Source organism: Globicephala melas, chromosome 19 (genome assembly GCF_963455315.2).
Source record: "Globicephala melas chromosome 19, mGloMel1.2, whole genome shotgun sequence".
NCBI lineage: Eukaryota > Metazoa > Chordata > Mammalia > Artiodactyla > Delphinidae > Globicephala > Globicephala melas.
Window position 1 is genome coordinate 4,589,699 of NC_083332.1, and position 27,810 is coordinate 4,617,508.

Sequence of the window (27,810 nt, forward strand, 5' to 3'; positions counted from 1 at the left end):
GTCATCAGCTCTGTATTTTTTATGATATTAGTGTTGAAGATTGAATTGGGGAAAGGCCCCCTGCCGTGGTGGAACTGGTGATCAGACCCTTTTAGAGGTCTTTATGTATTCTCAATTTTTACCTATACTCAGTTATATCATTTGCAAATATTTTCTCCCATTTCATAGTGTCTTTTCACTTGATTGAGTGTGCTTTGATGAACAAGTTTAGGATTTTGATGTAGTCCAGTTTATCTGTTTTTACTTTGTGGCCTGTGCTCTTGGTGTTATGTCCAATTAATCATTGCTGAATCCAGTGTCAACAAGTTTTTCCCTGTATTTACTTATAGGACTTTTACACGTTCGGGTCTTATGTTAGGTCTTTGATCCATTAATTTTTGTATATTGTGTAAGATAATGGTCCTACTGCATTCTTTGCATATGGATATTTAGTTTCCTCAACATCTTTTTTTTTTAATTCACTCTACAAATTATTTATTTGTTCATTTGCTTGTTTATTTTATTGAATTATACTTAATTTACAATAGTGTTAGTTTCAGGCATACAGCAGAGTGACTCAGTTTTATATTTATATATATACAGATACATACATATACACACACACTTTTTCAGGTTATTTTCCATTATAGGTTTTTATGAGATACTGAATATACTTCCCTGTGCTATATGGTAAATCTTTGTTTTTTATCTATTTTATATATAGTAGTATATATATGTTGAACTATCCTTGTGTATCTGTTAATCTCATACTCCTAATTTATCCTTCCCCCTCTTTCCTGTTTGGTATCCGTAAGTTTGTTTTCTATATCTGTGAGTCTGTTTGTTTTGTAAATAAGTTCATTTGTATCATTTTTTAGATTCACATATAAGTAATATAATGTTTGTCTTTCTTTGTCTGACTTCATTTAGTATGATAATCCCTAGGTCCATCCATGTTTCTGCAAATGGCAATATTTCATTCTTTTTTATGGCTGAGTAATATTCCACCATATCCATTCATCTGTCAGCGGACATGTACATTGCTTCCATGTCTTGGCTGTTGTAAATATCGCTGCTATGAACATTGGCATGCATGTATCCTTTTTGAATTAGAGTTTTCATCTTTTCCAGATATATTCCCAGGGGTGGGATTTCAGGATCATGTGGTAACTCTATTTTTAGTTTTTTAAGGAACCTCCATACTGTTTTCCATAGTAGCTGCATTAACTTACATTCCCATCAACAGTGTAGGAGCATTCCCTTTTCTCCACACCCTCTCCAGCATTTGTTACTTGTAGACTTTTTAATGATGGTCATTATGACCAGTGTGAGGTAGTACCTCATTGTAGGTTTGATTTGCATTTCTCTAGTAATTAGTGATTCTGAGCATCTTTTCATGTGCGTATTGGCCATTTGTATGTCTTCAGAGAAATGTCTATTTAGGTCTTCTACCCAACTTTATTTTTTATTTTTTTTTTCTGTGGTATGCGGGCCTCTCACTGTTGTGGCCTCTCCTGTTGCGGAGCACAGGCTCCGGATGCGCAGGCTCAGCGGCCATGGCTCACGGGCCCAGCCGCTCCGCGGCATGTGGGATCTTCCCGGACCGGGGCACGAACCCGCGTCCCCTGCATCGGCAGGCGGACTCTCAACCACTGTGCCACCAGGGAAGCCCCTCTTGTTTTGTTTTTTTTTAATTACAGATTCTATTTCATTTCTAGTGATCAGTCTGTTCAAATTATGTTTCTTCTTTATTCAATTTTGGGAGGCTGTATGTTTCTAGAAATTTGTATGTTTTTCCTAGGTTGTTGATTTTGTTGGCATATAACTTCATAGAATTGTCTTATGAATTTTTGTATTTCTGTGGAATCAGGTGTTATTTCTCTTTCATTTCTTCTTTTGTTTGTTTGGGTCCTCTCTTGTTATTGATGAGGCTGGTCAGAAGTTTGTCAATTTTTATCTATTCAAAAAAACAGCAATTGTTTTTATTAATTTTTCTCTATTTTGTTATCACTGTGTTTTATTTCCTTTCTGATCTTTATTATTTTCTTCCTTCTGCTGACTAGGTTTTGTTCTTCTTTTTCTAATTCTTCTAGGTGATAGTTTAGGTTGTTTGAGATTTTTCTTCTTTTTTGAATTAGGCCTCTATCACTGAAATTCCCTCTTAGGATTGTTTTTGCTGCATTCCATAGATTTCTTTTTTTATGGTTGTGTTTTCATTGTCATTTGTCTCAACATATTTTCTGATTTCCTCTTTGCTTTAATCGTTGATGCATTGGTTTTTTAGTAGCATGTTGTTTAGTCTGCATGTAATCGTTTTCTTATTTCTCTTTCTGTGATTAATTTCTAGTTTCATGCTGTTGTGGTCAGAAAAGATGCTTGAAATAATTTCTATCCATTTAAGTTTGTTGAGATTTATTTTTTGTCCTTGTATGTGTTGTATTGTAGAGAATATTCCATCTGCGCTTGAAAAAGAATGTGTATTCTGGGTTTTTTGGATGTAATATCCTGTAGATATCAATTAAGCCTAACTGTTCTATTGTGTCATTTAGGATCTCTGTTGCCTTATTGTTTTTCTGTCTGGAAGATCTGTCCATTAATATTAGTGGGGTATTAAAGCATCTTATTATTATTGTATTCCCTTCGATTCCTCCCTTTATACCTGTATTTGTTTTATGTATTTAGGTGCTCCTATATTGGGTGCGTATACGTTAATAAGTGTAATGTCCTCTTCTTGTAGTGATCCTTTTACCATGGTATAGTGTCCTTGTCTTTTTTTATGGCCTTTGTTTTAAAGTTTATTTTGTCTGATATGAGTATTGCTACCCCCACTTTCTTGTCATTTCCATTTGTGTGAACTATCTTTTTCCATCCCCTCACTTTCAATCTGTATGTGTTATTTGCCCTAAAGTGGGTCTCTTATAGGCAGCATATTGTAGGTTCTTGTTTTATTTTGTGATCTGCCACTATGTGTCTTTTGACTGGAGAATTTAGTCCATTGACATTTGAAGTAATTCTTGATAAGTATGTACTTACTGCCATTTTAAACCTTGTTTTCCAGTTGACATTGTATTTCTTCCGTGTTCCTTTTGTCTTTTTGGTTTTACTTTTGTGGTTTGATAGTTTTCTTTTGCATTATGCTTGAGTTCCTTTCTTTTTGGTTTCTGTGACTCTTTTGTATGTTTTTGATTTGTGGTTATCCTGGTTTTCAAGGATGTTAACCCTCACATTTTGTGATTTTGATGTCCTATTTTACATCTTCATGTTTATCCTTTTGCTGTTTGTTGTAGTTATAATTGCTTTCATAAAATTTTTTTGATTGTTTTTTAATCTGTGAATTGGCTCATTTATGTGATTTTCAATCCTTTTGTATATTTGCCTTTTGTATTGTGATTTTTCCCTTTCCTATAGATTCTTCTTTTCTATTTAGAGAAGATCTTTTCAATATTTCTGTTAGGGTGGGTTTAGGATTGCTGTATTTTTTTAGTTTTTGCTTGAAAAATTCTTTACCTCTTCTATTCTAAACGATAATCTTGCTGGGTAGAGTATTCTAGGTTGCAGGTTTGTCCTTTTCAGGACTTTGAATATATCTTGCCACTATCTTCTGGTCTGCAAGAGTTTCTGTAGAGAAGTCAGCTGATAGCCTTATGGGGGTTCCCTTGTAACTGACTTTGTTTTTCTCTTGCTGCCTTTAGAATCCTCTCTTTAACTTTTGCCATTTTAGTATGTCTTGGTGTAGATCTCTCAGCTCTTATCATTGTGTGATTTCTGTTACACTGTCTTCCAGATCACTTATTTGTTCTTCTGCCTTATTTAGTCTCCTTATTCATTACCTTTAGTTCGGTTTTTATCTTGGCGATTGAGTTTTCTAGTTTTGTTTGGCTCCTCTTTATGTTTTCTAGTTCCTTGCTACAGTGATTTGCATTTCTATTTGATAGTCTTTCTTAATACCTTCAGCATTTTTATTACCTCCTTTGTGTACTTGGGGCTTATAGACTGAAGAGGTCTGTTTATTTTTTGTTGTTTCAGATTTATCTTCTTCTTTTAATTGGAAGTATTCCTCTGCTTTTTCATTTTATTTATATTTCTCTGTGAATTTAGGAGCAACAGTTATCTACTGTTGAAGGGCTGCTTTTATGTGGGAGCATCCCTGAATAGGCTGTGTGTGTGAGTCCAGAATTTTTGGTGCAAGGGCTCTTTTGGTATGGACGCTTGCCACATCTTTCGTCAGGGTGTGCTGGCTATTGTCCTCTTTATTTATTTATTTTTTTGCGGTACGCGGGCCTCTCACTGCTGTGGCCTCTCCCGTTGCGGAGCACAGGCTCTGGACGCGCAGGCTCAGCGGCCATCGCTCATGGGCCCAGCCGCTCCGTGGCATGTGGGATCCTTCTGGACCAGGGCACAAACCCGTGTCCCCTGCGTCGGCAGGTGGACTCTCAACCACTGCGCCACGAGGGAAGCCCCCATTGTCCTCTTGATAGGTGGTATGTTTGTTGTGGTGGTGACCAAAGCCTGCAGTGGATGTTTGGCAGGGCCTCTTCTTTGCTCGGTGGTTGTAACAGCCTTGTAGTTGAAGTACTGGTTGGGGTAGAAGCCTCCAGGTCCAATTCTAAGCTGTGACATGAGGTAGGCAGGATTTGATCACCCTGCTGGGAAAGGAGCTATGATGTGTTCCTCCCTAGTAGCCCTCCACTGGGACGTGTGACTGTGACACCGCCTGCTACCTGGTGTGTGTGTGCCAACAGAGTCCACGGTTGCTGGTGCTGCCCCCAGACCCACCTCCACTGCAGGAGCACTGGTAATAGGCTCAGATTCAGCCCAACTCCATGTGTGTGAGCCCACAAAGTCCACTGCTACTGGTGCCATTCCCCAACTCAACCCTGCTGCCAGAGTGCCAATAATCAGGTCAGACGCCCCTCCAGTGACACGTGTGCGCTCCCCAAACCTGCTACCCATGTGCACTCCCAAAGCCTGCGACAGCCAGAGCTGTGCCCCCCTGAGCACCCTGACAATGAGGCTGCTACAGCAGACCCACGCCCCTCTCTTTGTGCATTGATAGGGGGCTCCTATTGCAGACCTGCACTCTGTCCTGCACGCAGCCCCAGCTGTGGCCCAGACCACGCTCCAGGACCTTTGGGCCATCTCTGCACAGCAAAACCGAATTCTCTCCCCGAGTATGTCGCCGAGGCCTGAGTTTCAGCACCCAGTTGCTGTGCACACTAGGAGGCACACATCTCGGGCTGGGAAGTGCAGCAGCATGGCAAGGACTGGCTGTGCTGCTCTCTCCCTACCCTACTGGCCACAAGCCAGCTCCTGCACTCTCCTCTCTGGCGTCAAAAGCTCCCCTCCCTGTCCTGGCGGACCTCTCAGCCAGTCGAGGAGTTTCCCGGGGTGTGGGAACCTTTCTTCCTTCCCAGCTCCCTCCCAGGGGTGCAGGTCCCATCCCGACTCCTTTCTTCCCCCTTTTGTCCTAACCGGTTAAGTGGGGATCTTTCTTGCAGTTTTCGTTGTATGAGATCTTCTGCCAGCTTTCAGTAAGTGTTCTGTGAGACTTGTTCCACGTGGAGATGTATTTTTGGTGTATCTGTGGGAGAAGAGGAGCTCCACATCCTTCTACTCCACCATCTTGGTCTCCTCTCAGCATAGTTCAGTAGACTGCCCTTCCCCCACTGAGTGGTACTGACACCCTGTGGAACATCATTTGACCGTATACACAAGTTTATTTCTGACATCTTTATTCTGTTCCACGGGTCTGTCTTCATGCCAGTACTGTGCTACTTTGATTAGTTTAGCTTTGTGATAATTTTGAAATAATTGTGTGACCTCCAACTTTGTTATTTTCAAACTTGTTTTTGCTCTGAGGGTCTTCAGATTGCATATGAATCTTAGGATGGATTTATGTATTTCTTCAAGCAATGCTGTTGGGATTTTGCTAAGAATTGTGTTGAATCTGTTGATCATCTTGACAGTACTGCCTACCAACCCATGAACTCGGGATATATTTGCAGTTACTGGTATCTTTTCTAATATTTTTCAGCAGTGTTTTTAGGTTATAGTGTAAAAATGTTTTCCTCCTTGGATAAGGTTATACCTACATATTTTATTTTTCTAATTTTTCTGAATTTATTCATTAGTTCCAGCAGGATTTTTTTTTTGTGGAATCTTCAGTTTTTTCTACACATTAGATCATGTAGGTTGTAAACAGAAAAAATTCTTCTTCTCTTTTCTATTCGGATACCTTCTATCTATATTTCTGCCTATGTGTCCTTGCTAGGACTTTCAGTAATGTTTCTAGAAATAGTGAAAGTAGGTATCCTTCTCTTGTGCCTGATCTTAGAGGAAAAGCTTTAAGTCATTCCCCATCAAGTGTGATGGTAGCTGTGGGCTGTTAATATATGGCCTTTATTATGTTGAGGTAATATTTTTTTTTTTTTTTTTTGCGGTACGCGGGCCTCTCACTGTTGTGGCCTCTCCCGTTGCGGAGCACAGGCTCCAGATGTGCAGGCTCAGCGGCCATGGCTCACGGGCCCAGCTGCTCCGCGGCATGTGGAATCCTCCCGGACCGGGGCACAAACCCGTGTCCCCTGCATCGGCAGGCGGACTCTCAACCACTGTGCCACCAGGGAAGCCTGAAGTAGTATTTTTTTTATTTCTAGTTTACCGAGTGTTTTTACCATGAAATGCTGTCAAATGCTTTTCAGTAGAAATGATCATGTAGTTTTTTTCCCGTCATTCTGTTAATGTGCTGTTTTACATCAAAAGATTTTCATATGTTGAACCATCCTTATATTTCAAAAATATATCCCTATTAGTCACAGTATATAATCCTTTTAATGTGCTGTTGGTTTCAGTTTACTATTATTTTATTGATGATTTTTGCATCATTATTCATTAGAGATTGTAGCCTCTGGTTTTCTTGTAGTGTCTTTGTCTGGCTTTGTTATTGACGTAACTCTGGCCTCATAGAGGGAGTTTAGAACTGTTCCCTTTCCTTCAGTTGTTTTGAAGAGTGAAAGCAAGATTGCTCTTAATTGTTTTTAAATGTTGAGAAGAATTCTGCAGTGAAGCTATCTGGCTTTTCTTTGTTGTATGGTTTTCTATTAGTGATTTCAATCTCCTTAATAGGAATAGGTTTGTTCACATTTTTTTATTTATTCATGGGTCAGTCTTGAGAGGTTATATTTTCTAGGAGAGTATCCATTTCTTCTGGGTTATCCAACATTTAGATATAGAATAGTTCTTAGTATTCTCTTAGAATTTTTTTGATTTCTGTAGAATCATTTGTAAACAGTTATGATGTCCCCTCTTTCATTCCTGATTTCAGTAGTTTGAGTGTTCTCTTTGTGAGTAAATCTAGGTGTTTGTCAGTGTTTTCATCCTTTTCAAACAACCATATTGTAGGGTTGTAGTTTTCTGTACTTTTTATTCTGTTTCATTTATCTCTAATCTACTTTGTTCTACTTCTGTTAGCTTTTGTCTTTTTTCTTCTATATATGTATATTCCACATATAAGTGAGATCAGTATTACTTTTTATGTCTGACTTATTTTACTGAGCATATAGTCTCAATGTCCATACTTGTTGGTACAAATAACAGAATTTCCTTCTCTTCTATGGCTGAATAATATTGCATTGTGTATGTTTACTAGATTTTTTTTTATCCATTCATCTCTTGGACACTTTAGGTTGTTTCTATGAGTTGGCTATAGTGAATACTGGTATAATGAATATGGGAGTGCAGGTATCTTTTTAAGAGTGATTTTATCTTGTCCGGTATATACCTAGCAGTGGAACTGCTGCATTATTTGATAGTTTTTTTCTCTTTAATATTTTGAGGTAATTATATACTGTTTTCCATAGTGGCTGCAACAGTTTTCATTCTTCCCAGCAGTGCACTAGTGATCCTTTTTCTTTCCCATATTCTGCTCAATACTTGTTATCTCTTGGCTTTTTGATGATAACCCTTCTAAGGGGGGTGAGGTGATATCTCATTGTAGTTTTTTTCTTTAATAAATTTTATTTATTTATTTATTTGGCTGCATTGGGTCCTTGTTGCTGCATGCAGGCTCTCTCTAGTTGTGGCGAGCAGGGGCCACTCCTCTTTGTGGTGCGCAGGCTTCTCGTTGCAGTGGCTTCTCCCATTGCAGAGAACGGGCTCTAAGGCATGTGGGCTTCAGTAGTTGTGGCACATGGGCTAAAGGTCCTGGGAAGGTACTGGGGAAAAGTTCTTATTGCTCAAGGAAGGCATAGTTTGTAATACTCTGTTGGATGTTAGTAGGTTAAGTGAAGAACAACAAAACACAAAATATTGGATATCCATTCTTAGGGGAAAAGACAAGAGTCCAGAAAAGATCATTTCCCATTCCTGGCCGTATGGAATAGGGACCTGAGAACATCTGCTCAGCAAAACTGCACATTTGCTGTGGACCAAAGACCACTGGGTACCTCCTTTTTCTTCAGTAAATGGTAGGATTTATTTAAGTTTTATTTCTCTGTTTCAGCCAAATGTGTTATGAGTGATGAGGACTCCATATAGGACTCTGACTCAAGAGGAATCTCATGAAACTTATGAAATCCTCATGTGTGACTGGAGTCATGTTTTGGTAGAACTTTTTCTCATTTCCTTTTCTTCTATCCTTAACATACAAGGTTGGATGTATTTTGTGTGAACAAAGAAGGGACAAATTATTTCTGATAGAAGCTGCACTAACATATATTATTTCCAACTAATTATCACCCTGCTATGCAGTTATACATGACATTTGCTTGGTTTCTCAAAGATGTATACTCTGATATAAGGTAAGACATGAGCCCTAGTTATAGGCTTTTCCACGTAAGTTTTGTATGGTTTCTCTCTACGATGGAGTCTCTCTTTATTGAAATATAATTGATATACAACAGTGTTAGTATTGGCTGTACTATATGAGGTAACGTGCATACTTTATGAAATCATCACAATGATATGTGTAGCCATCTTTCCTCAGCTACTACCATGCTCCTTTTGAACATATTCCTTATGCTGGACATTACATCCCCACGACTTATCTATTACATAGAGGTTTGTGCCTCTTAATCCCCTTCACCTACTTTACCTGCCACCGCACTGCCCTTCCTTCTGGCAGCAACCACACATTTGTTCTTTATCTGTGAATCTGTTTTCCTTGTCTTGTGCTTTTGCTTCTTCGATTCCACGTATAAGTAAGATCGTGCAGTATTTGTCTTTCTATGCCTGACTTCTGTCACTTAGCGTAAAATCCTCTAGATCTGTCCATGTTGTTGCAAATGGCTGGACTCCTTTTCTTAAGGGTGACTTATATTCTACTGTGCGGAATGGACATACAGCATCTCCTCTAAGCATTCATCTATTGATGGACGCTTAGGCTGCTTCTCTATCTTGGCTACTGGAAATAATGCTACAATGAATATTCAAGTGCCTGTATTTTCTCAAATTACTGTTTTTCTTTTCTGCCAGTAAATACTCCAAAGTGCAAAACCTGGTTCACCTGACGGTTTTAATTTTTGAGGAACTTCAGTAACGTTTTCCATAAATGTTGCACCAACTTACAATCCCAGCAATAGTGGACAGGGTTCCCTTTCCTCCACACCATTGCCAATGCTTGTTGTCTTTCTGATGACAGCCATTGTAAACAGGTGTGAGGTGGTACCTCATTGAGCTTTTTTTAATATAATTTTTAAATTTTTATTTATTTAGCTGCATTGGGTCTTCGCTGCTGCACACAGGTTTTCTCTAGCTGCTGAGAGCAGGAGCTACTCTGTGGCGGCGCGTGGGCTTCTCATTGCAGTGGCTTCTCTTGTTGCAGAGCATGGGCTCTAGGCGCCCGGACTTCAGTAGTTGTGGCTCGTAGACTCAGTAGTTGTGGTTCGCGAGCTCTAGAGTGCAGGCTCAGTAGTTGTGGCACACAGGCTTAGCTGCTCCATGGCATGTGGGATCTTCCCGGACCAGGGCTCGAACCTGTGTCCCCTGCATTGGCAGGCGGACTCTTAACCACTGCGCCACCAGGGAAGCCCCCTCATTGAGCGTTTGATTTACCCTTCCCTGATGATCCGTGACGATGAGCATCTTTTCATGCGCCTGCTGGCCATCTGTATGTGTTCTTTCTCCCTGATAGACTCCCATATGTTGAGTATAGACTCCCATATGTTGAGTATAGACTCCCATATGTTGAGTATAGACTCCCATATGTTGAGTATAGACTCCCATATGTTGAGTATAGACTCCCATATGTTGAGTATAGACTCCCATATGTTGAGTATAGACTCCCATATGTTGAGTATAGACTCCCATATGTTGAGTATAGACTCCCATATGTTGAGTATAGACTCCCATATGTTGAGTATAGACTCCCGTATGTTGAGTATAGACTCCCGTATGTTGAGTATAGACTCCCGTATGTTGAGTATAGACTCCCGTATGTTGAGTATAGACTCCCGTATGTTGAGTATAGACTCCCGTATGTTGAGTATAGACTCCCGTATGTTGAGTATAGACTCCCGTATGTTGAGTATAGACTCCCGTATGTTGAGTATAGACTCCCGTATGTTGAGTATAGACTCCCGTATGTTGAGTATAGACTCCCGTATGTTGAGTATAGACTCCCGTATGTTGAGTATAGACTCCCGTATGTTGAGTATAGACTCCCGTATGTTGAGTATAGACTCCCGTATGTTGAGTATAGACTCCCGTATGTTGAGTATAGACTCCCGTATGTTGAGTATAGACTCCCGTATGTTGAGTATAGACTCCCGTATGTTGAGTATAGACTCCCGTATGTTGAGTATAGACTCCCGTATGTTGAGTATAGACTCCCATATGTTGAGTATAGACTCCCATATGTTGAGTATAGACTCCCATATGTTGAGTATAGACTCCCATATGTTGAGTATAGACTCCCGTATGTTGAGTATAGACTCCCGTATGTTGAGTATAGACTCCCGTATGTTGAGTATAGACTCCCGTATGTTGAGTATAGACTCCCGTATGTTGAGTATAGACTCCCATATGTTGAGTATAGACTCCCATATGTTGAGTATAGACTCCCATATGTTGAGTATAGACTCCCGTATGTTGAGTATAGACTCCCATATGTTGAGTATAGACTCCCATATGTTGAGTATAGACTCCCGTATGTTGAGTATAGACTCCCATATGTTGAGTATAGACTCCCATATGTTGAGTATAGACTCCCATATGTTGAGTAAGGCTTGAATACGTGCACAGATTTTGTCTGAATCGCTTTAAAGTTTCTTTCTTATTATAAAATCTCTGGTGACCCCTAAACCTTGAGCTTTGGACCAAAGCATTGCCACTTATGTGAGGCTTATGTTGTTTCCAGTATGTATGTTCAGATGCCTGGTGAGGCTTGCAAATTGAGTATGAGCTTTGCCGCACTCGTTACATTTGTGAGGTTTCTCTCCAGTGTGGATTGTTTTATGTTAGTAAGATGTGAATGTCTTGTGAGGGCTTTGCCACACTCATCGCATTTGTAAGGTTTCTCTCCAGTGTGAGTTCTCTCGTGACCCCAAAGTTGTGACCGTTCAATAGAAGCCTTATCACATTTATTACATTTAGAAGGTTTTGCTCCTGTATGAATTCTCTGGGGTGCCAGAAGGTTTGAACGCTGCGTAAAATGCTTGCCACACTCATAACATCTGTGTGGTTTCTCCCCAGCATGCATTTTCTGATGTCTACTAAGGTGTGAAAACTGGGTAAAGGCTTTGCCACACTCACGACATTTATATGGTTTCTCCCCAGTGTGCATTCTCTGATGATTTGCAAGGTGTGAATTTCGACTAAAGACCTTGCCACAATCATGACATTTGTAAGGTTTCTCTCCTGTATGCACTCTCTGATGTGTTGTGAGGTGTGACTGGTGGTTAAAGGCTTCGCCACACTCACTACATCTGTAAGGTTTCTGTCCGGAATGAATTCTCCTGTGATTCCTGAGGTTTGAGCTTTTGCTAAAAGCCTTCCCACAGTCATTACAGCTGTAAGATTTTTCTCGAGTGTGTGTTCTCCTGTGCTGCGCAGGTGACAAAGTGTTTTCCACACTAGGAGGAACTCTGTGAAGTGGTGAAACTGAGGAACCACTGCTGACTGGCTTCTCACCTTGACCGCACGCATACACTTTCTCCTCAGCTGCACATCTCTGCGGCTGAGCCGCCTGGGCCTGCAGCCTCACTCCAGGTCTACTTTCCAAACACTTGAGATCTCTGTTTCTAGCAAGGCTGATGTTATTTTTCGTTGTTAACGAACTTCTTATGGATGGCCTGCCGTGGTGAAATATTCACGTGCATTACTTCTTACAGAAACACTCTGAGGAAAATTAATTAAGGATTTATTATCTTGATCTTCTCTCTGAGATTTTTGTTATGGGCAAAAAGCACTTCTTCATAATCTCTTGCATCGTAGCCCCACTCACTCACACTCCTGCACATCTGCACAGACTTCCTTGAGGTCAGAATCCTTGATGCCGTGGTTCTGATTTCTTTCCAGTACCACTATGTGGCATAATTCTCCTTTGTCAGTGTCTTTCTCTTGGTGATAATTCCTTGATTGCAGGTCTAGCAGAATGGCTTCCTATTAAATGGAGTTGGAAAATAAATATTTTATACTGACTTAGATAATTACATAAAAAATCATATACAATGAACAGTTTTCTCAAACATGGTATTCAGACATTATTGTTATATACAGTTTAATTTTCTTTTTCTATATTTTCCCATATTACTGTTTTATCTGATCTTAGATAAGTTTCAACCATACACTACATACTACATATATATTTTGCAATGTATCTGGATAATTAAATGATAGTCCATAGTTATAGTTAGAATGTCTACCTATGTACTGGCTTATAAAAATCCAGGCATGAAATCATCATTGAGATTTGAGACTGTCTTCCCTAATCCTTAACCTTTATAATAATGTTAATCACATGTATGATGTAAGAAAAAAAATTTTTTAATCTGTATATCACAATAATAAGTGATAAAGCATTTACATAACCCATGATAAATCAAGCAGGTAAGGTAATAAATAACCACATTTACACGAAATAATAAGTCTCTGGAATTCTAAAAGATTCTCCGGTAGGTACCAACAACAACAAAAATTTTTCATTTCAGAAGGAACACACAATAGGAAAAATATCTTGATAAGCACTGAATTTTGAAATATCAGATTCAGGTAAATGTATGTATAAAGTTTAAGAATTAGGGAAAACGGTCTGAAATTTTCAATCATTGTCATGCCTGTGGTTCTACATAGTTCAACTACCTAACTGGAGTGTCATTTAATTGTACACTTGTATGGCAAAAAATATATATATATATATGGTATATAATGTATGCTTTAAAATTGTTATCTTAAGGTCAGAGAGAACATCTGTATGGAAAATAATTAGAAAAAGACAACAGCCAAAATATAGTGTAGGCCAAGGTCAATTTCATAATAACCATGACCAAAAAATGACACATCTAGTTAACTAAAGGTAACTTTACAGTACTTACTATCTGCCATGCAATGTTTCAAGCCCCTATAACAGCATTAATTATTTAATTATTCTTGAGGTAAATTATCACAGTATTTCATATAAAAACACACATCTATCTCTAACTCACACAGAAAGCAAATTTAAGAGACAGTTTGAACCTGGGTGTGCAGAGTAACATGACATGTTCATATGTATTTAAGCAGCATCGTCCATTCAGGCAGTACAGATTTCAAGAAAATTTAAAGGAAATGTATCTTAGAAATGTTTCAAGGAAGATATGGGCAGTGAGTTGTGTCACTTACACTGTCACGTCACTGTCCTACCATTCCCAGATAATGATAGGAGTCACGTCCAGCACGTGTTGATGTACACAGTGACCAGACCGAGTCGCTGATCTGAGCAAACTGTACTGTGTGCCAGTAGGGGTCCTTCCTTATGCAGTGGGGTATGGGGAGGGGTGGGGTCTTATGGGAACTGGGGAGCCCAAGTGCTAAATATTGACACAGTACTAAGAAGTACCAATAGAGTTCACTTAGATCCACAAAAATCCGAGGGAAGGCCAGGACTGGGATTTAACAAAGCAAGAGTGAAGTAGTGGGCAATGTGGGAGCACTGCTTGTGCTTGCAAATCTATGGGAAGAGGACTGTACTGCAGCAGATGAAAGCCTAACCTTGGGAAAAGAAGAACCGCTGTAGCAAGAAGCATAAACATGACTCATTCTATGGAAACTCTATTGTTGGTATGAAGGAAATGTGGAAGATATTAGGAAGACAGAGAGTGCTGTTATGGGAAGACTGTAGGTTTACATCTATTCCAATATTTGCTCTAAACATGATCAAGCTGAGTATCCCACAAATTCCATTCCTGGGCATGTATTATTTGTTCCGGAAGATATGTACAAGAATGTTCTTTGCGGGACCTAAAAGCAAACGCTGGAGAATGAATGAATTCACTCTGTGTGAACACATGTGGATGCAATAAAACCCTCTCAAGGGTACAGCAATGGAGGATGATCATGGTTGCTGGATGATGATCTCTTGGCAGGGGTGACAGGCTGACTGGTGGAAACAAAGCTAGCAGGAGGCTTTTGCCAAGGTTTAACCTCTGTGGATGTGATTATATTTGGTAAGAACTTTTAAACTACTTATACATTTTTAAGTCAGAATATCAATTTTAGCATGAAGTTTTTTAGTGCAAACAGCTTTGTCATATAAAAGTAACAGATCTCTTTTGCAGGAATTTTTTAAAGTATTTGAAATCATATCTTTGGATCTTTTAACATTCCAATCCCAAACATAAAACAGACATCAGATGAGAAGTGCTCTTACTGTATGTGTATCACTAAAGATATATCACTAAAGATATACTTACTGTTATCAATAGAAATTAATATGCACTTAACAAAAAGTGATGAATTTTGACTTCTGGAACAGCAACAGAAAATAGTAACCTTAAGGGGCATTACTAAACAACCTAGAGGGGAAAGAATGACTTGTATGGACAAGTGTTGTTCACAGCAGGGTTTAAGCATAGAAACAGTTCTGGCAGTGCCCAGCTGATCCATGGCAGAGTTCTATGTGCAGAGATGTGGTCAACAACATAAGTAGCCAATTAACAGCCTGAAGAACAGGACGATAATAGGATGTATATCAACAAGGACCAGGTGACTTTTGGTGAAATTTAGTTGAAAGAGAGGACAGGGAACAAAAGAGGCCTCATTGAGATATGTAATTCAAGGAATGTAAGAAAATTTCTGAGAAACATCGTTAGAAGCAGTAATAATGAGGAAACCATGTAGTATAAAAAAATTACCTACATTTCCTTAAATAAAATGAGCTATTTAAATATCAGCATACCAAGATGTGCATGAAGAATCTACACAGGGAGAATAATTATTAGAATAGATTAATGTTGGGGAAGCTAGTAAAGTAGTCTTGTTCAGGTTTCAGAGGCAGCACTAGGCCTCTCTGACCGGGCAGTGACCCTAAAAGCTGGCTACATGCCCAACTGCTGAGCTCCCTGCAGGCAGCACACCTTGTAAATCATTAGATAAGACGGGGCGTAAGTCTGGGGCCTTCTTGCACCCTGAGGGCCTGGCCAGCCCCCAGGGATCAGAGAACACTCCAAGACTTATGACTTAAAACCAAGGCACTTATGACTTAAAACCAAGGCATTTATGACAATAACCAGAGCTGCAAATTTGCACGCAGGCTGACTGTCGTCCGGGCCTTCCCAGCTGGGATTCCAGATTGCTGCTGAAGGGACTTCCCAGTGCTGCTTGGATCTGGATGTAGGTGTTTCCCCAATTCCATGAGGTAATAAACCTGTCTTTCCTATACTTTCTTAGTTATATTATTCTTAATTAGTATACTGTAATCTTTTAATTCAATGAACTCTCTGAATTCTTGTTTAACTGAGTGTAAGAGTGGTTATTTTGCCAGCAAATCCTACGAACCTAAAATGAAAGTAAAACTTCCAGCAAAACAATTATTTGCAGCAAAAAAAAATTGAAATTAAAATAGAAATCAAAACTTCCTTATAGAAAACTACAGCAAATCAACTGAATGGTAACCTGTGACTAAAACTTAATAAGAAAAATTTAATTGAGGAAAATGTGTGTTAAAACAAATGTGATACCACTAAACACCTATGATAGTGGCCAAAATACAGAACACTGAAAATATTAAAAATTAGAAATGATGCAGAGCAGCAGAAACTTTCATTCATTGCTGATGGGAATGCTAAATGGTACAGCTAGTTTGGAAGAGTTTGCGGTTTCTTACAGTCTTAAATATGATCTAGCAATCGCACTACCTGGAAGTTACACAAATGAGCCACAAACTTCTCTGCATGCAAAAACATGCACATGAAATAGAACAAATAATCCTAAAATTTGTGTGGAACCAGAAAGACACCAAATAGCCAAAGCAATCTTCAGAAAGAATAAAAAAGGTGAAGGCATCACATTCCCTAATCTCAAGCAATGTTACAAAGAATGGAAACTAAAATGCTACTGGCTTTAAAGCAGATGTAAGTCAATGGAAGAGACTAGAAAGCCCAGAAGTAAACCCACACATATGCAATCGATAAATTCACAACAAAGGAGCCAAAAATATACAAGGGGGAAAGGACAGTGTCATCAATAATTAGTATCGAGAAGACTGAAAGGCACATACAGAAGAATGAAACTGGACCACTATCTTATACCATATGCATAAATTAACTCAAAACAGAGTAAAGACTTGAATGTAATACCTGAAAAAAAAAACTCCTAGAAGAAAGCATAGTAAGCTCCTTGATATCGTGTCAGTGATTTTTTGAATCTGAAATGAAAAGTAAAAGCAAAAGAAACAAAAATAAACAAGTAGGTCTACATCAATCTAAAAAGTTTGTGCACAAGAATGGAATCTATCAACAAAATGCAAGGGCAACGTATGGGTTGGGAGAAAATATTTACAAATCATATTTAAGGGGCTTAAAATCTAAATTACATAAAGAGCTCACAGCTCAACAGCAAAAACAACAAAAATTCTGATTAAAAAAAAAAAAATGGGCAGAAGATCCGAATAGATTTTCTTCCAAAGAAATCATACAGGTGGTCAACAGATACATGAAAAGATGTTCAACATCATCATCAGGAAAATGAACACCACAATGAGATCTCACCTCACAATTCTTAGAATGGCTTTAACATAGACATAAATATACGACAAGCAAGTGTTGGCAAGGATGTGGAGAAAAGGGAATCCTTGTGTTCTCTTAGTGCCAACACTACGAAAAACAGTACAGATGTTCTGCAAATAAATAGAACATAATATCCAGCAATTCCATTTCTGGGTATTTATATGATGAAAATGAAAACACTATCTCAAAAAGATATATGTATCCCCCTGTTCACTGCAGTATTTACAATAGTAAACAACCTAAGTGTCCATCAATGAATATGAATGAATAAAGAAACTGTGACATGTCTAAATATATATAGTGTAAAAAACTTGCCATGTGTGACAACATGAAGGGCATTATGCTACCTGAAGTGAGTGACACACAGAAAGACAAATACCTTATGACTGAATGATGAATGGGGGAGTTTTTTTTGGGGGGGGGGGGGTTCTTTTTTTTTTTTACAGAAAAGCTAATTAGACATATCAGTAAGCCATGCTGTATTTAAAGTAAACTACATCTAATTTTTGAATTTTCAGTTTTTGTCATTATCCACATCATGACTTCTTCCTACTAAATGAATCCTGGTAACAAGCCAGGATGGACAAAAAAATAACAAGTAGACTTAGCTCCACTTTATTAGTCAGATATTATTAGGAAAAGGATCAACAATACACTTACCATCTTCCCAAAGGATTAAGTTAATGGAAGGCGGTTTTCCTGTCAAATGAGGTAACACTGTCTTCTAGACCAAGGTTTTTGGGAGTGAAACTTTATCTGCTCAAAACATGTCTTATGCATTGACAATTCTGTAAAAACAGGTAATGTAAAAACAAGATGAATGTAGTCAGAAAACAGTAGCCATGGGTGGAGGGGGCGTGGTCTAAGGACAGCAGCATGTGTGTTGTGATCCACATGATTATTTGTGCAAACACAGTTCTCAGAGGCTGCAGGTAGAAACAAAAGCACCCCCAAGTGGGCCTAAGTACCTTTAATCCCAGAAAGTTAAGACTGAGGAATACTTATAATTAACCTAAAGGCCTCCCAGTCACGAAAATCCATTTTGGAACTGTTACTGTGGATGCTATAAGAACCTAGTTTAAAAACAAAATCTCAATTATCTCCTGCACCCTTTAGCTTCTACCCTCTAAAAGTGAAAAGGAAACCTACAAAACAATAGAAAATACTCACCAATCATAAATATCTGACAAGGTACTTGCATTTAGAAGATATAAAGAACTTATTTATACTCAACAAAAAAAGACAACCCAATTTTAGGATGGGCAAAGGACCTGAACAGACATTTCTCCAAAGAACAAAGAAAAATAGCCAATATGCACACACAGAGAAGATGTTTAACATAATTTTTCAATAGAAAAATGCAAGTCAAACCCAGGATGAGGTACAACTCCACACCCCTTACAATGGCTGTAGTCAAAGAGACATAACAAGTGTTGGTGAGGATATAGAGAAACTGGAACCCTCATACACTCACTCCTGGTGGAAATGTCAAAGTGCAGCAGCACTTCTGGAAGACACTGGCAGTTCCTCAAAAGATTAAACAGAAAATTACCACACAACCAAACAACTGCACTTTTAGCTTTATGCAAAAGGAAATGTAAATATACGTCCACAAAAAATGTTCAAAAATGTTTCTAGCAGTATTGTTCACAGTAGCCAAAAGGTGGAAACAACCCAAATGTCCAACAACTCACAAATGGATAAACAAAATGTTGTATTCGTTCATGGACTATTACAAGGCAACAAAAAGGAATGAGGAACTATTACATGCCACAAAAACAAAAAACAAACATGCAGAAATAAATTCCCTGCATATAAGTATTTATAGCAGCATTATCCATATCATCTAAACTTGGAAGGAACCAAAATGTCCTTCGGTTGGTGAATGGAGTAATAAACTGTGGTACATCCAGGCAAGGGAAATATTATTCACCACTAAAAAGAAATGAGCTATCAAACTATGAAAAGTCATGGAGAAAATTAAATGGATATAACTAAGTCAAAGAAGACAATCTGAAAACGCTATATAAATTGTTTGATTCCAACTAGATGACATGCTGCTGAAGGCAGATGTATGAAGCCAGTAACAAGATCTGTCATTGCAGCAGTTAGGAGGGAGGGAGAGATGAATAGGTAGAGCACAGAGGATTTTTAAATAATGAAATTACTTTTTATGGTACTATTATGGTACACACATGTCAGTATACATTTGCCCAAACCTACAAAATATATAACACCTAGAGTGAACTCTAACATAAATGTGGACTTTGAGGGGGTAATTCATGTCAATGTAGGTTCCTCAGTGATAACAAACATACTCTTCTGTCGGGTGTTGATTATGAGGGAGGGTCTGCATATCTGGGGTGGAAAATACATGGGAAATCTCTATAACGTCCACCTAATTCTTCCATGAACCTAAAACTCCTTTAAAAAAGATAGCCCATTAAAACAAAGGTGTATGGGTTCATAATAGGTACTAACTAATGTGAAACAGTAAAAGGAATAGACTACCTTTTCAAAAATTTCTAGAGGTTATACGGCTTTCGGGGAAACAAGCGTTAAGTCGGGGACTTCCCTGGCAGTCCAGTGGCTAAGACTTCGCCTTCCAGTGCAGGCGGTGTGGGTTCAATCCCTGGATGGGGAGCTAAGATCCCACATGCCTCGTGGCCAAAAAACCAAAACATGAAACAGAAGCAATACTGTAACAAATTCAATAAAAGACTTCAAAAATGGTCCACATCAAAAAAAATAAAGTTAAGGCAAACACTCAAAAAACAAATCCTATAAAATATTAAAGAAATATTCATTCCGAACCCCAAATTGTAGATATAAAACAAAGAACACTAAGAATATCATCAAAAATACAGAACTGGGCTTCCCTGGTGGCGCAGTGGTTGGGAGTCCGCCTGCCAATGCAGGGGACACTGGTTCATGCCCTGGTCTGGGAGGATCCCACATGCCGCGGAGCGGCTGGGCCCGTGAGCCATGGCTGCTGAGCCTGCATGTCCAGAGCCTGTGCTCCGCAACAGGAGAGGCCACAGCAGTGAGAGGCCCACGTACCGCAAAAAAAAACAAAACAAAAATACAGAACTGATGATTGAATAAAGAAAAATGAAGGCCAGTTATAACAATGAAATTTGTAAGATGAAAGTTATCAGTGGTCTAAAAGCAAAACAAGTAACAGTAGAGTTTAAATGTCAGCATCTACCCCAACTAGAAACTAAAAATACTACAAAATAGTTTGTATACCAATAAAGGCAAACGTACAATAAAGGCAGGAAATCATGCACACACAAAGCTAACAGGGCAGGGAGGTAACAAGACAAAAGTAGTAAAATCATCTATATCCACAGTAATTAAGGGATACACAAAACAATTAGATGTAAAATATGATATCAGAAACAGTAATGAGAGGAGGAGAGTACAAATGCAGGGTTTATAAAATGTATTTGAAATTAAGAGATCAGCAACTTAATCATGTATATATAGACTGCTATATAAAAACCTCATGGCAATTGCAAACCAAAATGCTATAATAGATATATACACAAGAAAAAGGAGTCCAAACACAACACTAAAGATAGTTAGCAAATCACAAAAGGGAAAAAAAGACCTACAAAAACAAATCCAAAACAATTAACAAAATGGCAGAACATTCATATCAATAATTACCTCAAACATAAAAGTACTAAATACTCCAACTGAAACACATAAACTGGCTGAATGGATATAAAAACAAGACGTGTGGGCTTCCCTGGTGGCGCAGTGGTTGAGAGTCTGCCTGCCAATGCAGGGGACACGGGTTCGTGCCCTGGCCTGGGAGGATCCCACATGCTGCGGAGCGGCTGGGCCCGTGAGCCATGGCCACTGAGCCTGTGCGTCCGGAGCCTGTGCTCTGCAGCTGGAGAGGCCACAACAGTGAGAGGCCCGCATACCGCAAAAAAAAAAAAAAAAAAAAAAAACCAAGACGTGTATATATGCTACCTACAAGCAACTCAATTTAGAACTAAAAACACAGAGACTGAAAATGAGGGGATGGAAAAAGGTATTCCATACAAATGGAAATCAAAAGAAAGCCACAGCAGCAATACTTGTATCAAACAAAATATACTTTAAAATTAAGACTGCTGGGACGTCCCTGGTGGCGCAGTAGTTCGGAATCCGCCTGTCAATGCAGCGGACATGGGTTCAAGCCCTGGTCTTCGAGGGTCCCACATGCTGCAGAGCAACTAGGCCCATGTGCTGCAGCTGCCGAGCCTGCACTCTAGAGCCCATAAGCCACTGCTACTGAACCCACATACCACGACCACTGAAGCGCACATGCCTGGAGCCCGTGCTCCACGACAGGGGAGGCCCCCCATGAGAAGCCCGCACACTGCAGCAAGGGGTAGCCCCTGCTCACTGCAGCTGGAGAAAGCCCACGTGCAGCAGTGAAGACCCAACACAGCCAAAAATAATTTTTTAAAAAGATTAAGACTGTTATAAGAGATAAAGGACACTACATATTGATCAAGGGATCATTCTAGAAGATATAACAATTGTAAATATACGTGCACCCAACACAGGACCACCTAAATATATAAGGCAAATATTAACAGACATAAAAGTAGGACTCAGCTGTAACAAAATAACTGCAGAGAACTTTAACACCCCACTTACCTCAATGGACAGATCATCCAGACACCAATAAGGAAACACAAGCCTTAATAACACATTAGACTAAACTGACTTAATTGGACTAAACTGACATGATATAAATATAGAGAGGGGGACTTCCCTGGTGATGCAGTGGTTAAGAATCCACCCTCCAATGCAGGGAACTCAGGTTCGATCCCTGGTCAGGTAACTAGATCCCACATACATGCCTCAACTAAGGAGCACACATGCTGCAACTAAGACCGGTGCAACCAAGATAAAGAAAAATTAAAAATAAACTTTAAAAATAATAATAATAAATAAGTATGTAGAAAGCATTCCATCCAAAAGCAGAATACACATTCTTTTCAAGTGCACATGGACATTCACCATGGATAGATCACATGCCAGGCCACAAATCAAGTCTTGGTAAATTTAAGACTACAATCATATCAAGCATCTTTTCCAACTACAGCACTGAGACTAGAAATCCACTACAGGAAAGAAAAACTGCAAAAACACAAAGATGTGGACGCTAAGCATTATGCTATTAAGTAACCAATGGACCACTGAAACAATCAAAGAGGAAATAAAAAATACCTGGAGATAACAGCCTAAAGAAAAACAGAAAAAGAAGGCATGACGATCCAGACAGCAAAAGCACTTCTAAGAGGGAAGTTTATAGCGATACAGGGATCAAGGAAAATTTCAAATTAACAACCCAACCTAACCTTACACCTAAAGGAACTAGAGAAAGAAGAAAAAACAAAAACGAAAGTTGGTAGAAGGAAAGAAATAACAAAGATCAGAACAAAAATAGAGACTAAATAAACAACAGGAAATGGAAGGAAGCAAGATGGCAGAACAGAAAAATGTGGAGATCACCTCCTCCCACAAATACATGAGGAAAAATTCTCACAGAATACCTAGTGAACGCTGACAGAAGGTGTCAGACAACTGAAATTGCAAGAAAGATCACTACATAACAGGGCAGGATCAAAGGAAAAAACAAAGAAGGAATTGGGACATGACCTGAACTCTGGGGAGAGAGCTGTGAAACAGGAAAGGTTCCCTCAACCTGGGAACCCCCCTCACTGGTAGCCACGATGGGAAGGGAGCCTCCGGGGAGAAAGGGCAACAAGCAGCCTGCGGCAGGCAGGACAGAGACGGATGAGCACAGAAGGCCTGTGTCACCTATGTGCTGCAACTCGAGCTTCGGCGGACAGACCCTGGGGGAGGACGGGATGGCTGCATGGAAGCAGCCTGAAGCAGCTGGAGTGTGGCACAGGCTACAGCCAGGGGTGTACTCAGACAGGGCCCGGACCTGCGTGAGAAGTGCTACCCTCAACAGGCACGTGAAGGGGGGGCCCACCACAGCAGCCCCCCTCTTGGCACGCTCACGGCAGGCACGGCTCCGCCTCTACGAGCTCTCGGAGCACGCAAGTGTGGGCTGCCCACCGTAGACGTGGGGCTGACGTTAGAGCCCTCTCCCCACAGCTGTGCCATCTGTGGGCTTACTCTGCCACCGCTGCCCCACAGGTCTTGTAAACTCAGCATCTGTGGGACACCCAAGTGGGTTACGGGGGCTCCCATGGCGGGGGCACGTCTGGCATCAGCAGCTGCGGGCTTTGTGGGTACACCCACATAGAGGCAGGGCCAGGGTCTCAGCAGCTTCCGTAGCTTGCGCTGTGATCCTGGTACCTGACTTCAGTATATCTGTATCTACTGATTTGTGCTGGTGGCTTCATGAACAGAGAATCTGAGGGCCAACAGGGCCTACTGCCTGCATTCCCACGGTTGAGGCAGGGCCGAGAGCAGTGCTGACAACACTTTACTCTGAGCCCACACGACAGGTGATGGGCGACCACACAACGCAGTCACCGGTGGACAGCTCTTGCGGAGGAATACTCAGAGGATCCTCTCCCAATGCGGGTGCTCCAGTCCTGCCTGCCTCACATGGCAGCTCAGAAACAGATGTGCAATTCTACTCCAACAACGGGGGACCAGACCCTGCCCCAACAGGGCTGTGACAACCACAGAGCAGAAAGGAGTGCCTAATCAATACCCATCGTAGGCTCTAGTCACCCCTAAACCAGTCACACCCGCATCAAGGGGATAACGGACAGCACACAGTGAGGAGAGACGTGCACAGTATCCATACTAAAAACAGCCCTAGCACCAAAAATATTAGACTCACACAGGCTACACAGGGAAGCTCCCACACAGAAACAGCCCTCCAAGACCACAGAAGATAACTGATTCTCCTAAAATCATAGAGTCAGAGAAATATAAGTAAAATGAAGAAGCAAAGGAACCACTCCCAAATCAAAGATCATGAGAATTCCCCTGAAAGAACAATGAAACAGAACTCTCCAGTCTAATAGACTCCAAGTACAAAAAGGAGGTAATAAAAATATTGAAAGAATTATGAAAGGCTATTGAGAGAAATGCAGATTCCTGTAAAACAGAACTAGAAACTATAAAAAGGAACCAAGTAAAATCAGAAAACTCATTTGCTGAGGCAAAAGCTGAGCTGAAGGCAATGAATCACAAACTGAATAATGCAGAATAAATTAGTGATATGGAAGATAAAATAATGGAAATCACCCACTCAGAACAGCAGGCAGAAAACAAAAGAAAAAAAATGAAAGCAGTATACAATACCTATGGGATAATATAAAGCATGCCAATCTATGCAGAATACTGATCCCAGAAGAAAACACAGAAAAGGAGATCAAAAATGTATTTGAAGAAATAAATGAAAGAGACAAAAAAAAAAAAAGATCAATAAAACTAAAAGCTGGTCCTTTGAAATGATAAACAAAATTGATAAACCTTTTCTGAGAAACATGAAAAAAAAAGGGACAGGTCCCAAATCAATAAAATCAGAAGTGAAAAAGAAGTTAAAACAGACACCACCATAATACAAAAGATTATAAGAAACTACTATGAACAAGTATATGCCAATAAAATGGACAACCTAGAAGAAATGTACAAATTCTTAGAAAAGTACAATCTCCCAGGACTGAACCAGGAAGAAATACAAACTATGAATGGTTCAATTACCAGTAATGAAATTGAATCAGTAATTTTAAAACTCCTAAAGAACAAAAGTCCAGGACCAGTGGCTTCATAGCTGAATTCTACAAAACATCTAGTGAAGAGTTGACACCTATCCTTCTGAAACTATTCCAAAAAGCTGCAGAGGAAGGAACACTTCCAAACTCGTTCTGTGAGGCCAGCATCACCCTGATACCAAAACTAGACAAATATATCACAAAAAAAGAAAATTACAAGCCAATAACATTGATGAACATAGATGCAAAAATACTCATCAAAGTACTAGCAAACCGGGCTTCCCTGGTGGTGCAGTGGTTGAGAGTCCGCCTGCTGATGCAGGGGACGCAGGTTCGTGCCCCAGTCCGGGAAGATCCCACATGCCGTGGAGCAGCTGGGCCCATGAGTCATGGCCACTGAGCCTGCATGTCCAGAACCTGTGCTCTGCAACGGGAGAGGCCACAACAGTGAGAGGCCCGCATACCGCAAAAAAAAAAAAAAAAAAAAAAAACTACAGAAAGCAGGCATAGAGGGAACATACCATGATAAAAGTCATATGTAACAAACCCGCAGCTAACATTACAGTCAACAGTGGAAAGCTGAAAGCATTTCCTCTAAGATCAAGAACAAGACAAAGATGCCCATTCTCACCATTTTTATTCAACATAATTTTGGAAGTCCTAGCCATAAAAGAAATCCATGGAAAGGAAGAAGTAAAAGTGTCATTGTTTGTAGATTACATGATACTATACATAGAAAAGCCTAAAGACACCATCAGAAAACTACTAGTTGAATTCAGTAAAGTTGCAGGATACAAAATTAATACACAGAAATCTGTTGCATTTCTATACACAAAAAATGAAAGATCAGAAAGAGAAATTAAGAAAACAATCTCATTTACCATCACATCAAGAAGAATAAAATACCTAGGAATAAACCTGCCTAAGGAGGCAAAAGAACTGTATTCTGAAAACTGTAAGACACTGATGAAAAAAACTGAAGAGGACAGAAAGAGATGGAAAGATATACCATGTTCCTGGATTAGAAGAATCAATATTGCCAAAATTCCTATACTACCCAAAGCAATCTACAGATTCAATGCAATACGTATCAAATTACCGATTGCATTTTTCACAGAACTAGAAAAAAAAATTTTTTTAATTTGTATGGAAACACAAAAGACAAATAGCCAAAGCAATCATGAGAAAGAAGAACAGACCTGGAGGAATCAGGCTCCCTAAGGACTAAACTACAAACTACAGTAATTGAAACAGTATGGTACTGGCATACACAAAAAAAGACATGGATCAATGGAACAGGATAGAAAGCCCAGAAATAAACCCACATACCTATGGTCAATTAATCTACCACAAAGGAGGCAAGAATATACAATGGAGAAAAGACAATCTCTTCAATAAATGGTGCTGGGAAACCTGGACAGCTACATGTAAAAGAATGAAACTAGAACATTCTTTAACACCATATACAAAAATAAACTAAAAACAGATTAAAGACCTGAATGTTAAGACCAGATACTATAAAACTGTTAGAGGAAAACATAGGCAGAACACTCTTTGACATAAATCACAGCAGTATCTTTTTGAATCTGTCTCCTAGACCAATGGAAATAAAAACAAAGGGGACCTAATTAAACTTAACAGTTTTTGCACAGCAAAGGAAACCATAAACAAAACGAAAAGACAACCCTACAGAATGGGAGAAAATATTTTCAAAAGATGTGACCCACAATGGATTAATTTCCAAAATATACAAACAGCCCAGTATCAAAAAAACAAACACAAAATCTTAATTTAAAAATGGGCAGAATATCTAAATAGACATTTCACCAGAGAAGACATACAGATGACCAAAGGCACATGAAAAAATGCTTGACATCACTAATTATTAGACAAATGGAAATCAAAACTACAATGAAGTTATTACCCCATTCTGGTCAGAAAGGCTATTATCAAAAAGTCTACTAATAATAAATTCTGAAGAGGGTGTGAGAAAAAGGAACCTTCCTAAACTGTCGGTGGAAATGTAAACTGGTACAGCCACTACGGAAAACAGTATGGAGGTGCCTTCAAAAACTAAAAATAGAGTTACCATATGATTCTGTAATACCACTCCTGGGCATATATCTGGAGAAAATTATAATTCAAAAACATATATGCACTGTAATGTTCATACCAGCACTATGTACAATAGCCAAGACATAGAAGGAACTTAAATGTCCATCAGCAGATGAATGGATAAAGATATTGTAGTATGTACATACAATGAAATATTACTCTACCATAAAAAAGAATGAAATTTTGCCATTTGCAGAAACACGGATGGACTTCAAGATTATCATACTAAGTGAAGTAAGTCAGAAAAAGAAAGGCAAATACCATATGACATCATTTATAGGTGGAATCTAAGATATGACACAAATGAACTTATCTGTGAAACAGACTCACACACATAGAGAACAGACTTGTGGTTTCCAAGGGGAAGAGGGGGCACAGGAGGGATGGACTGGGAGTCTGGGTTTAGCAGATGCAAACTATTATATATAGAATGGATAAACAACAAGGTCCTACTATTATAGCACAGGGAACTGTATGCAATATCCTGTGATAAACCTTAATGGAAAAGAATATAAAATGTACATATATGTATAACCGAATCACTTTGCTATACAGCACAAATTAACAGAACACTGTAAATCAACTACACTTCAATTAAAAAAAAAAATGAGGCCAGCATCACACTGATACCTAAATCAGACAAAGATATCACAAAAAAAGAAAATTACAGGCCAGTATCACCAATGAACATAGATGCAAAAATGCTCAACAAGATACTAGCAAACCGAATCCAACAATACATTAAAAAGATCATAGATCATGATCAAGTGGAGTTTATCCCAGGCTGAAAGGATTTTTCAATATCTGCA

General features: G+C 39.4%; 1 pseudogene; it reads right to left on the reverse strand.

The window, feature by feature from the left end:
* Positions 1–1,852: 1,852 nt before the first annotated feature.
* The window catches only part of LOC115847759 (zinc finger protein 665-like), a 73,524-nt pseudogene continuing 47,566 nt past the window's right edge, over positions 1,853–27,810 (reverse strand).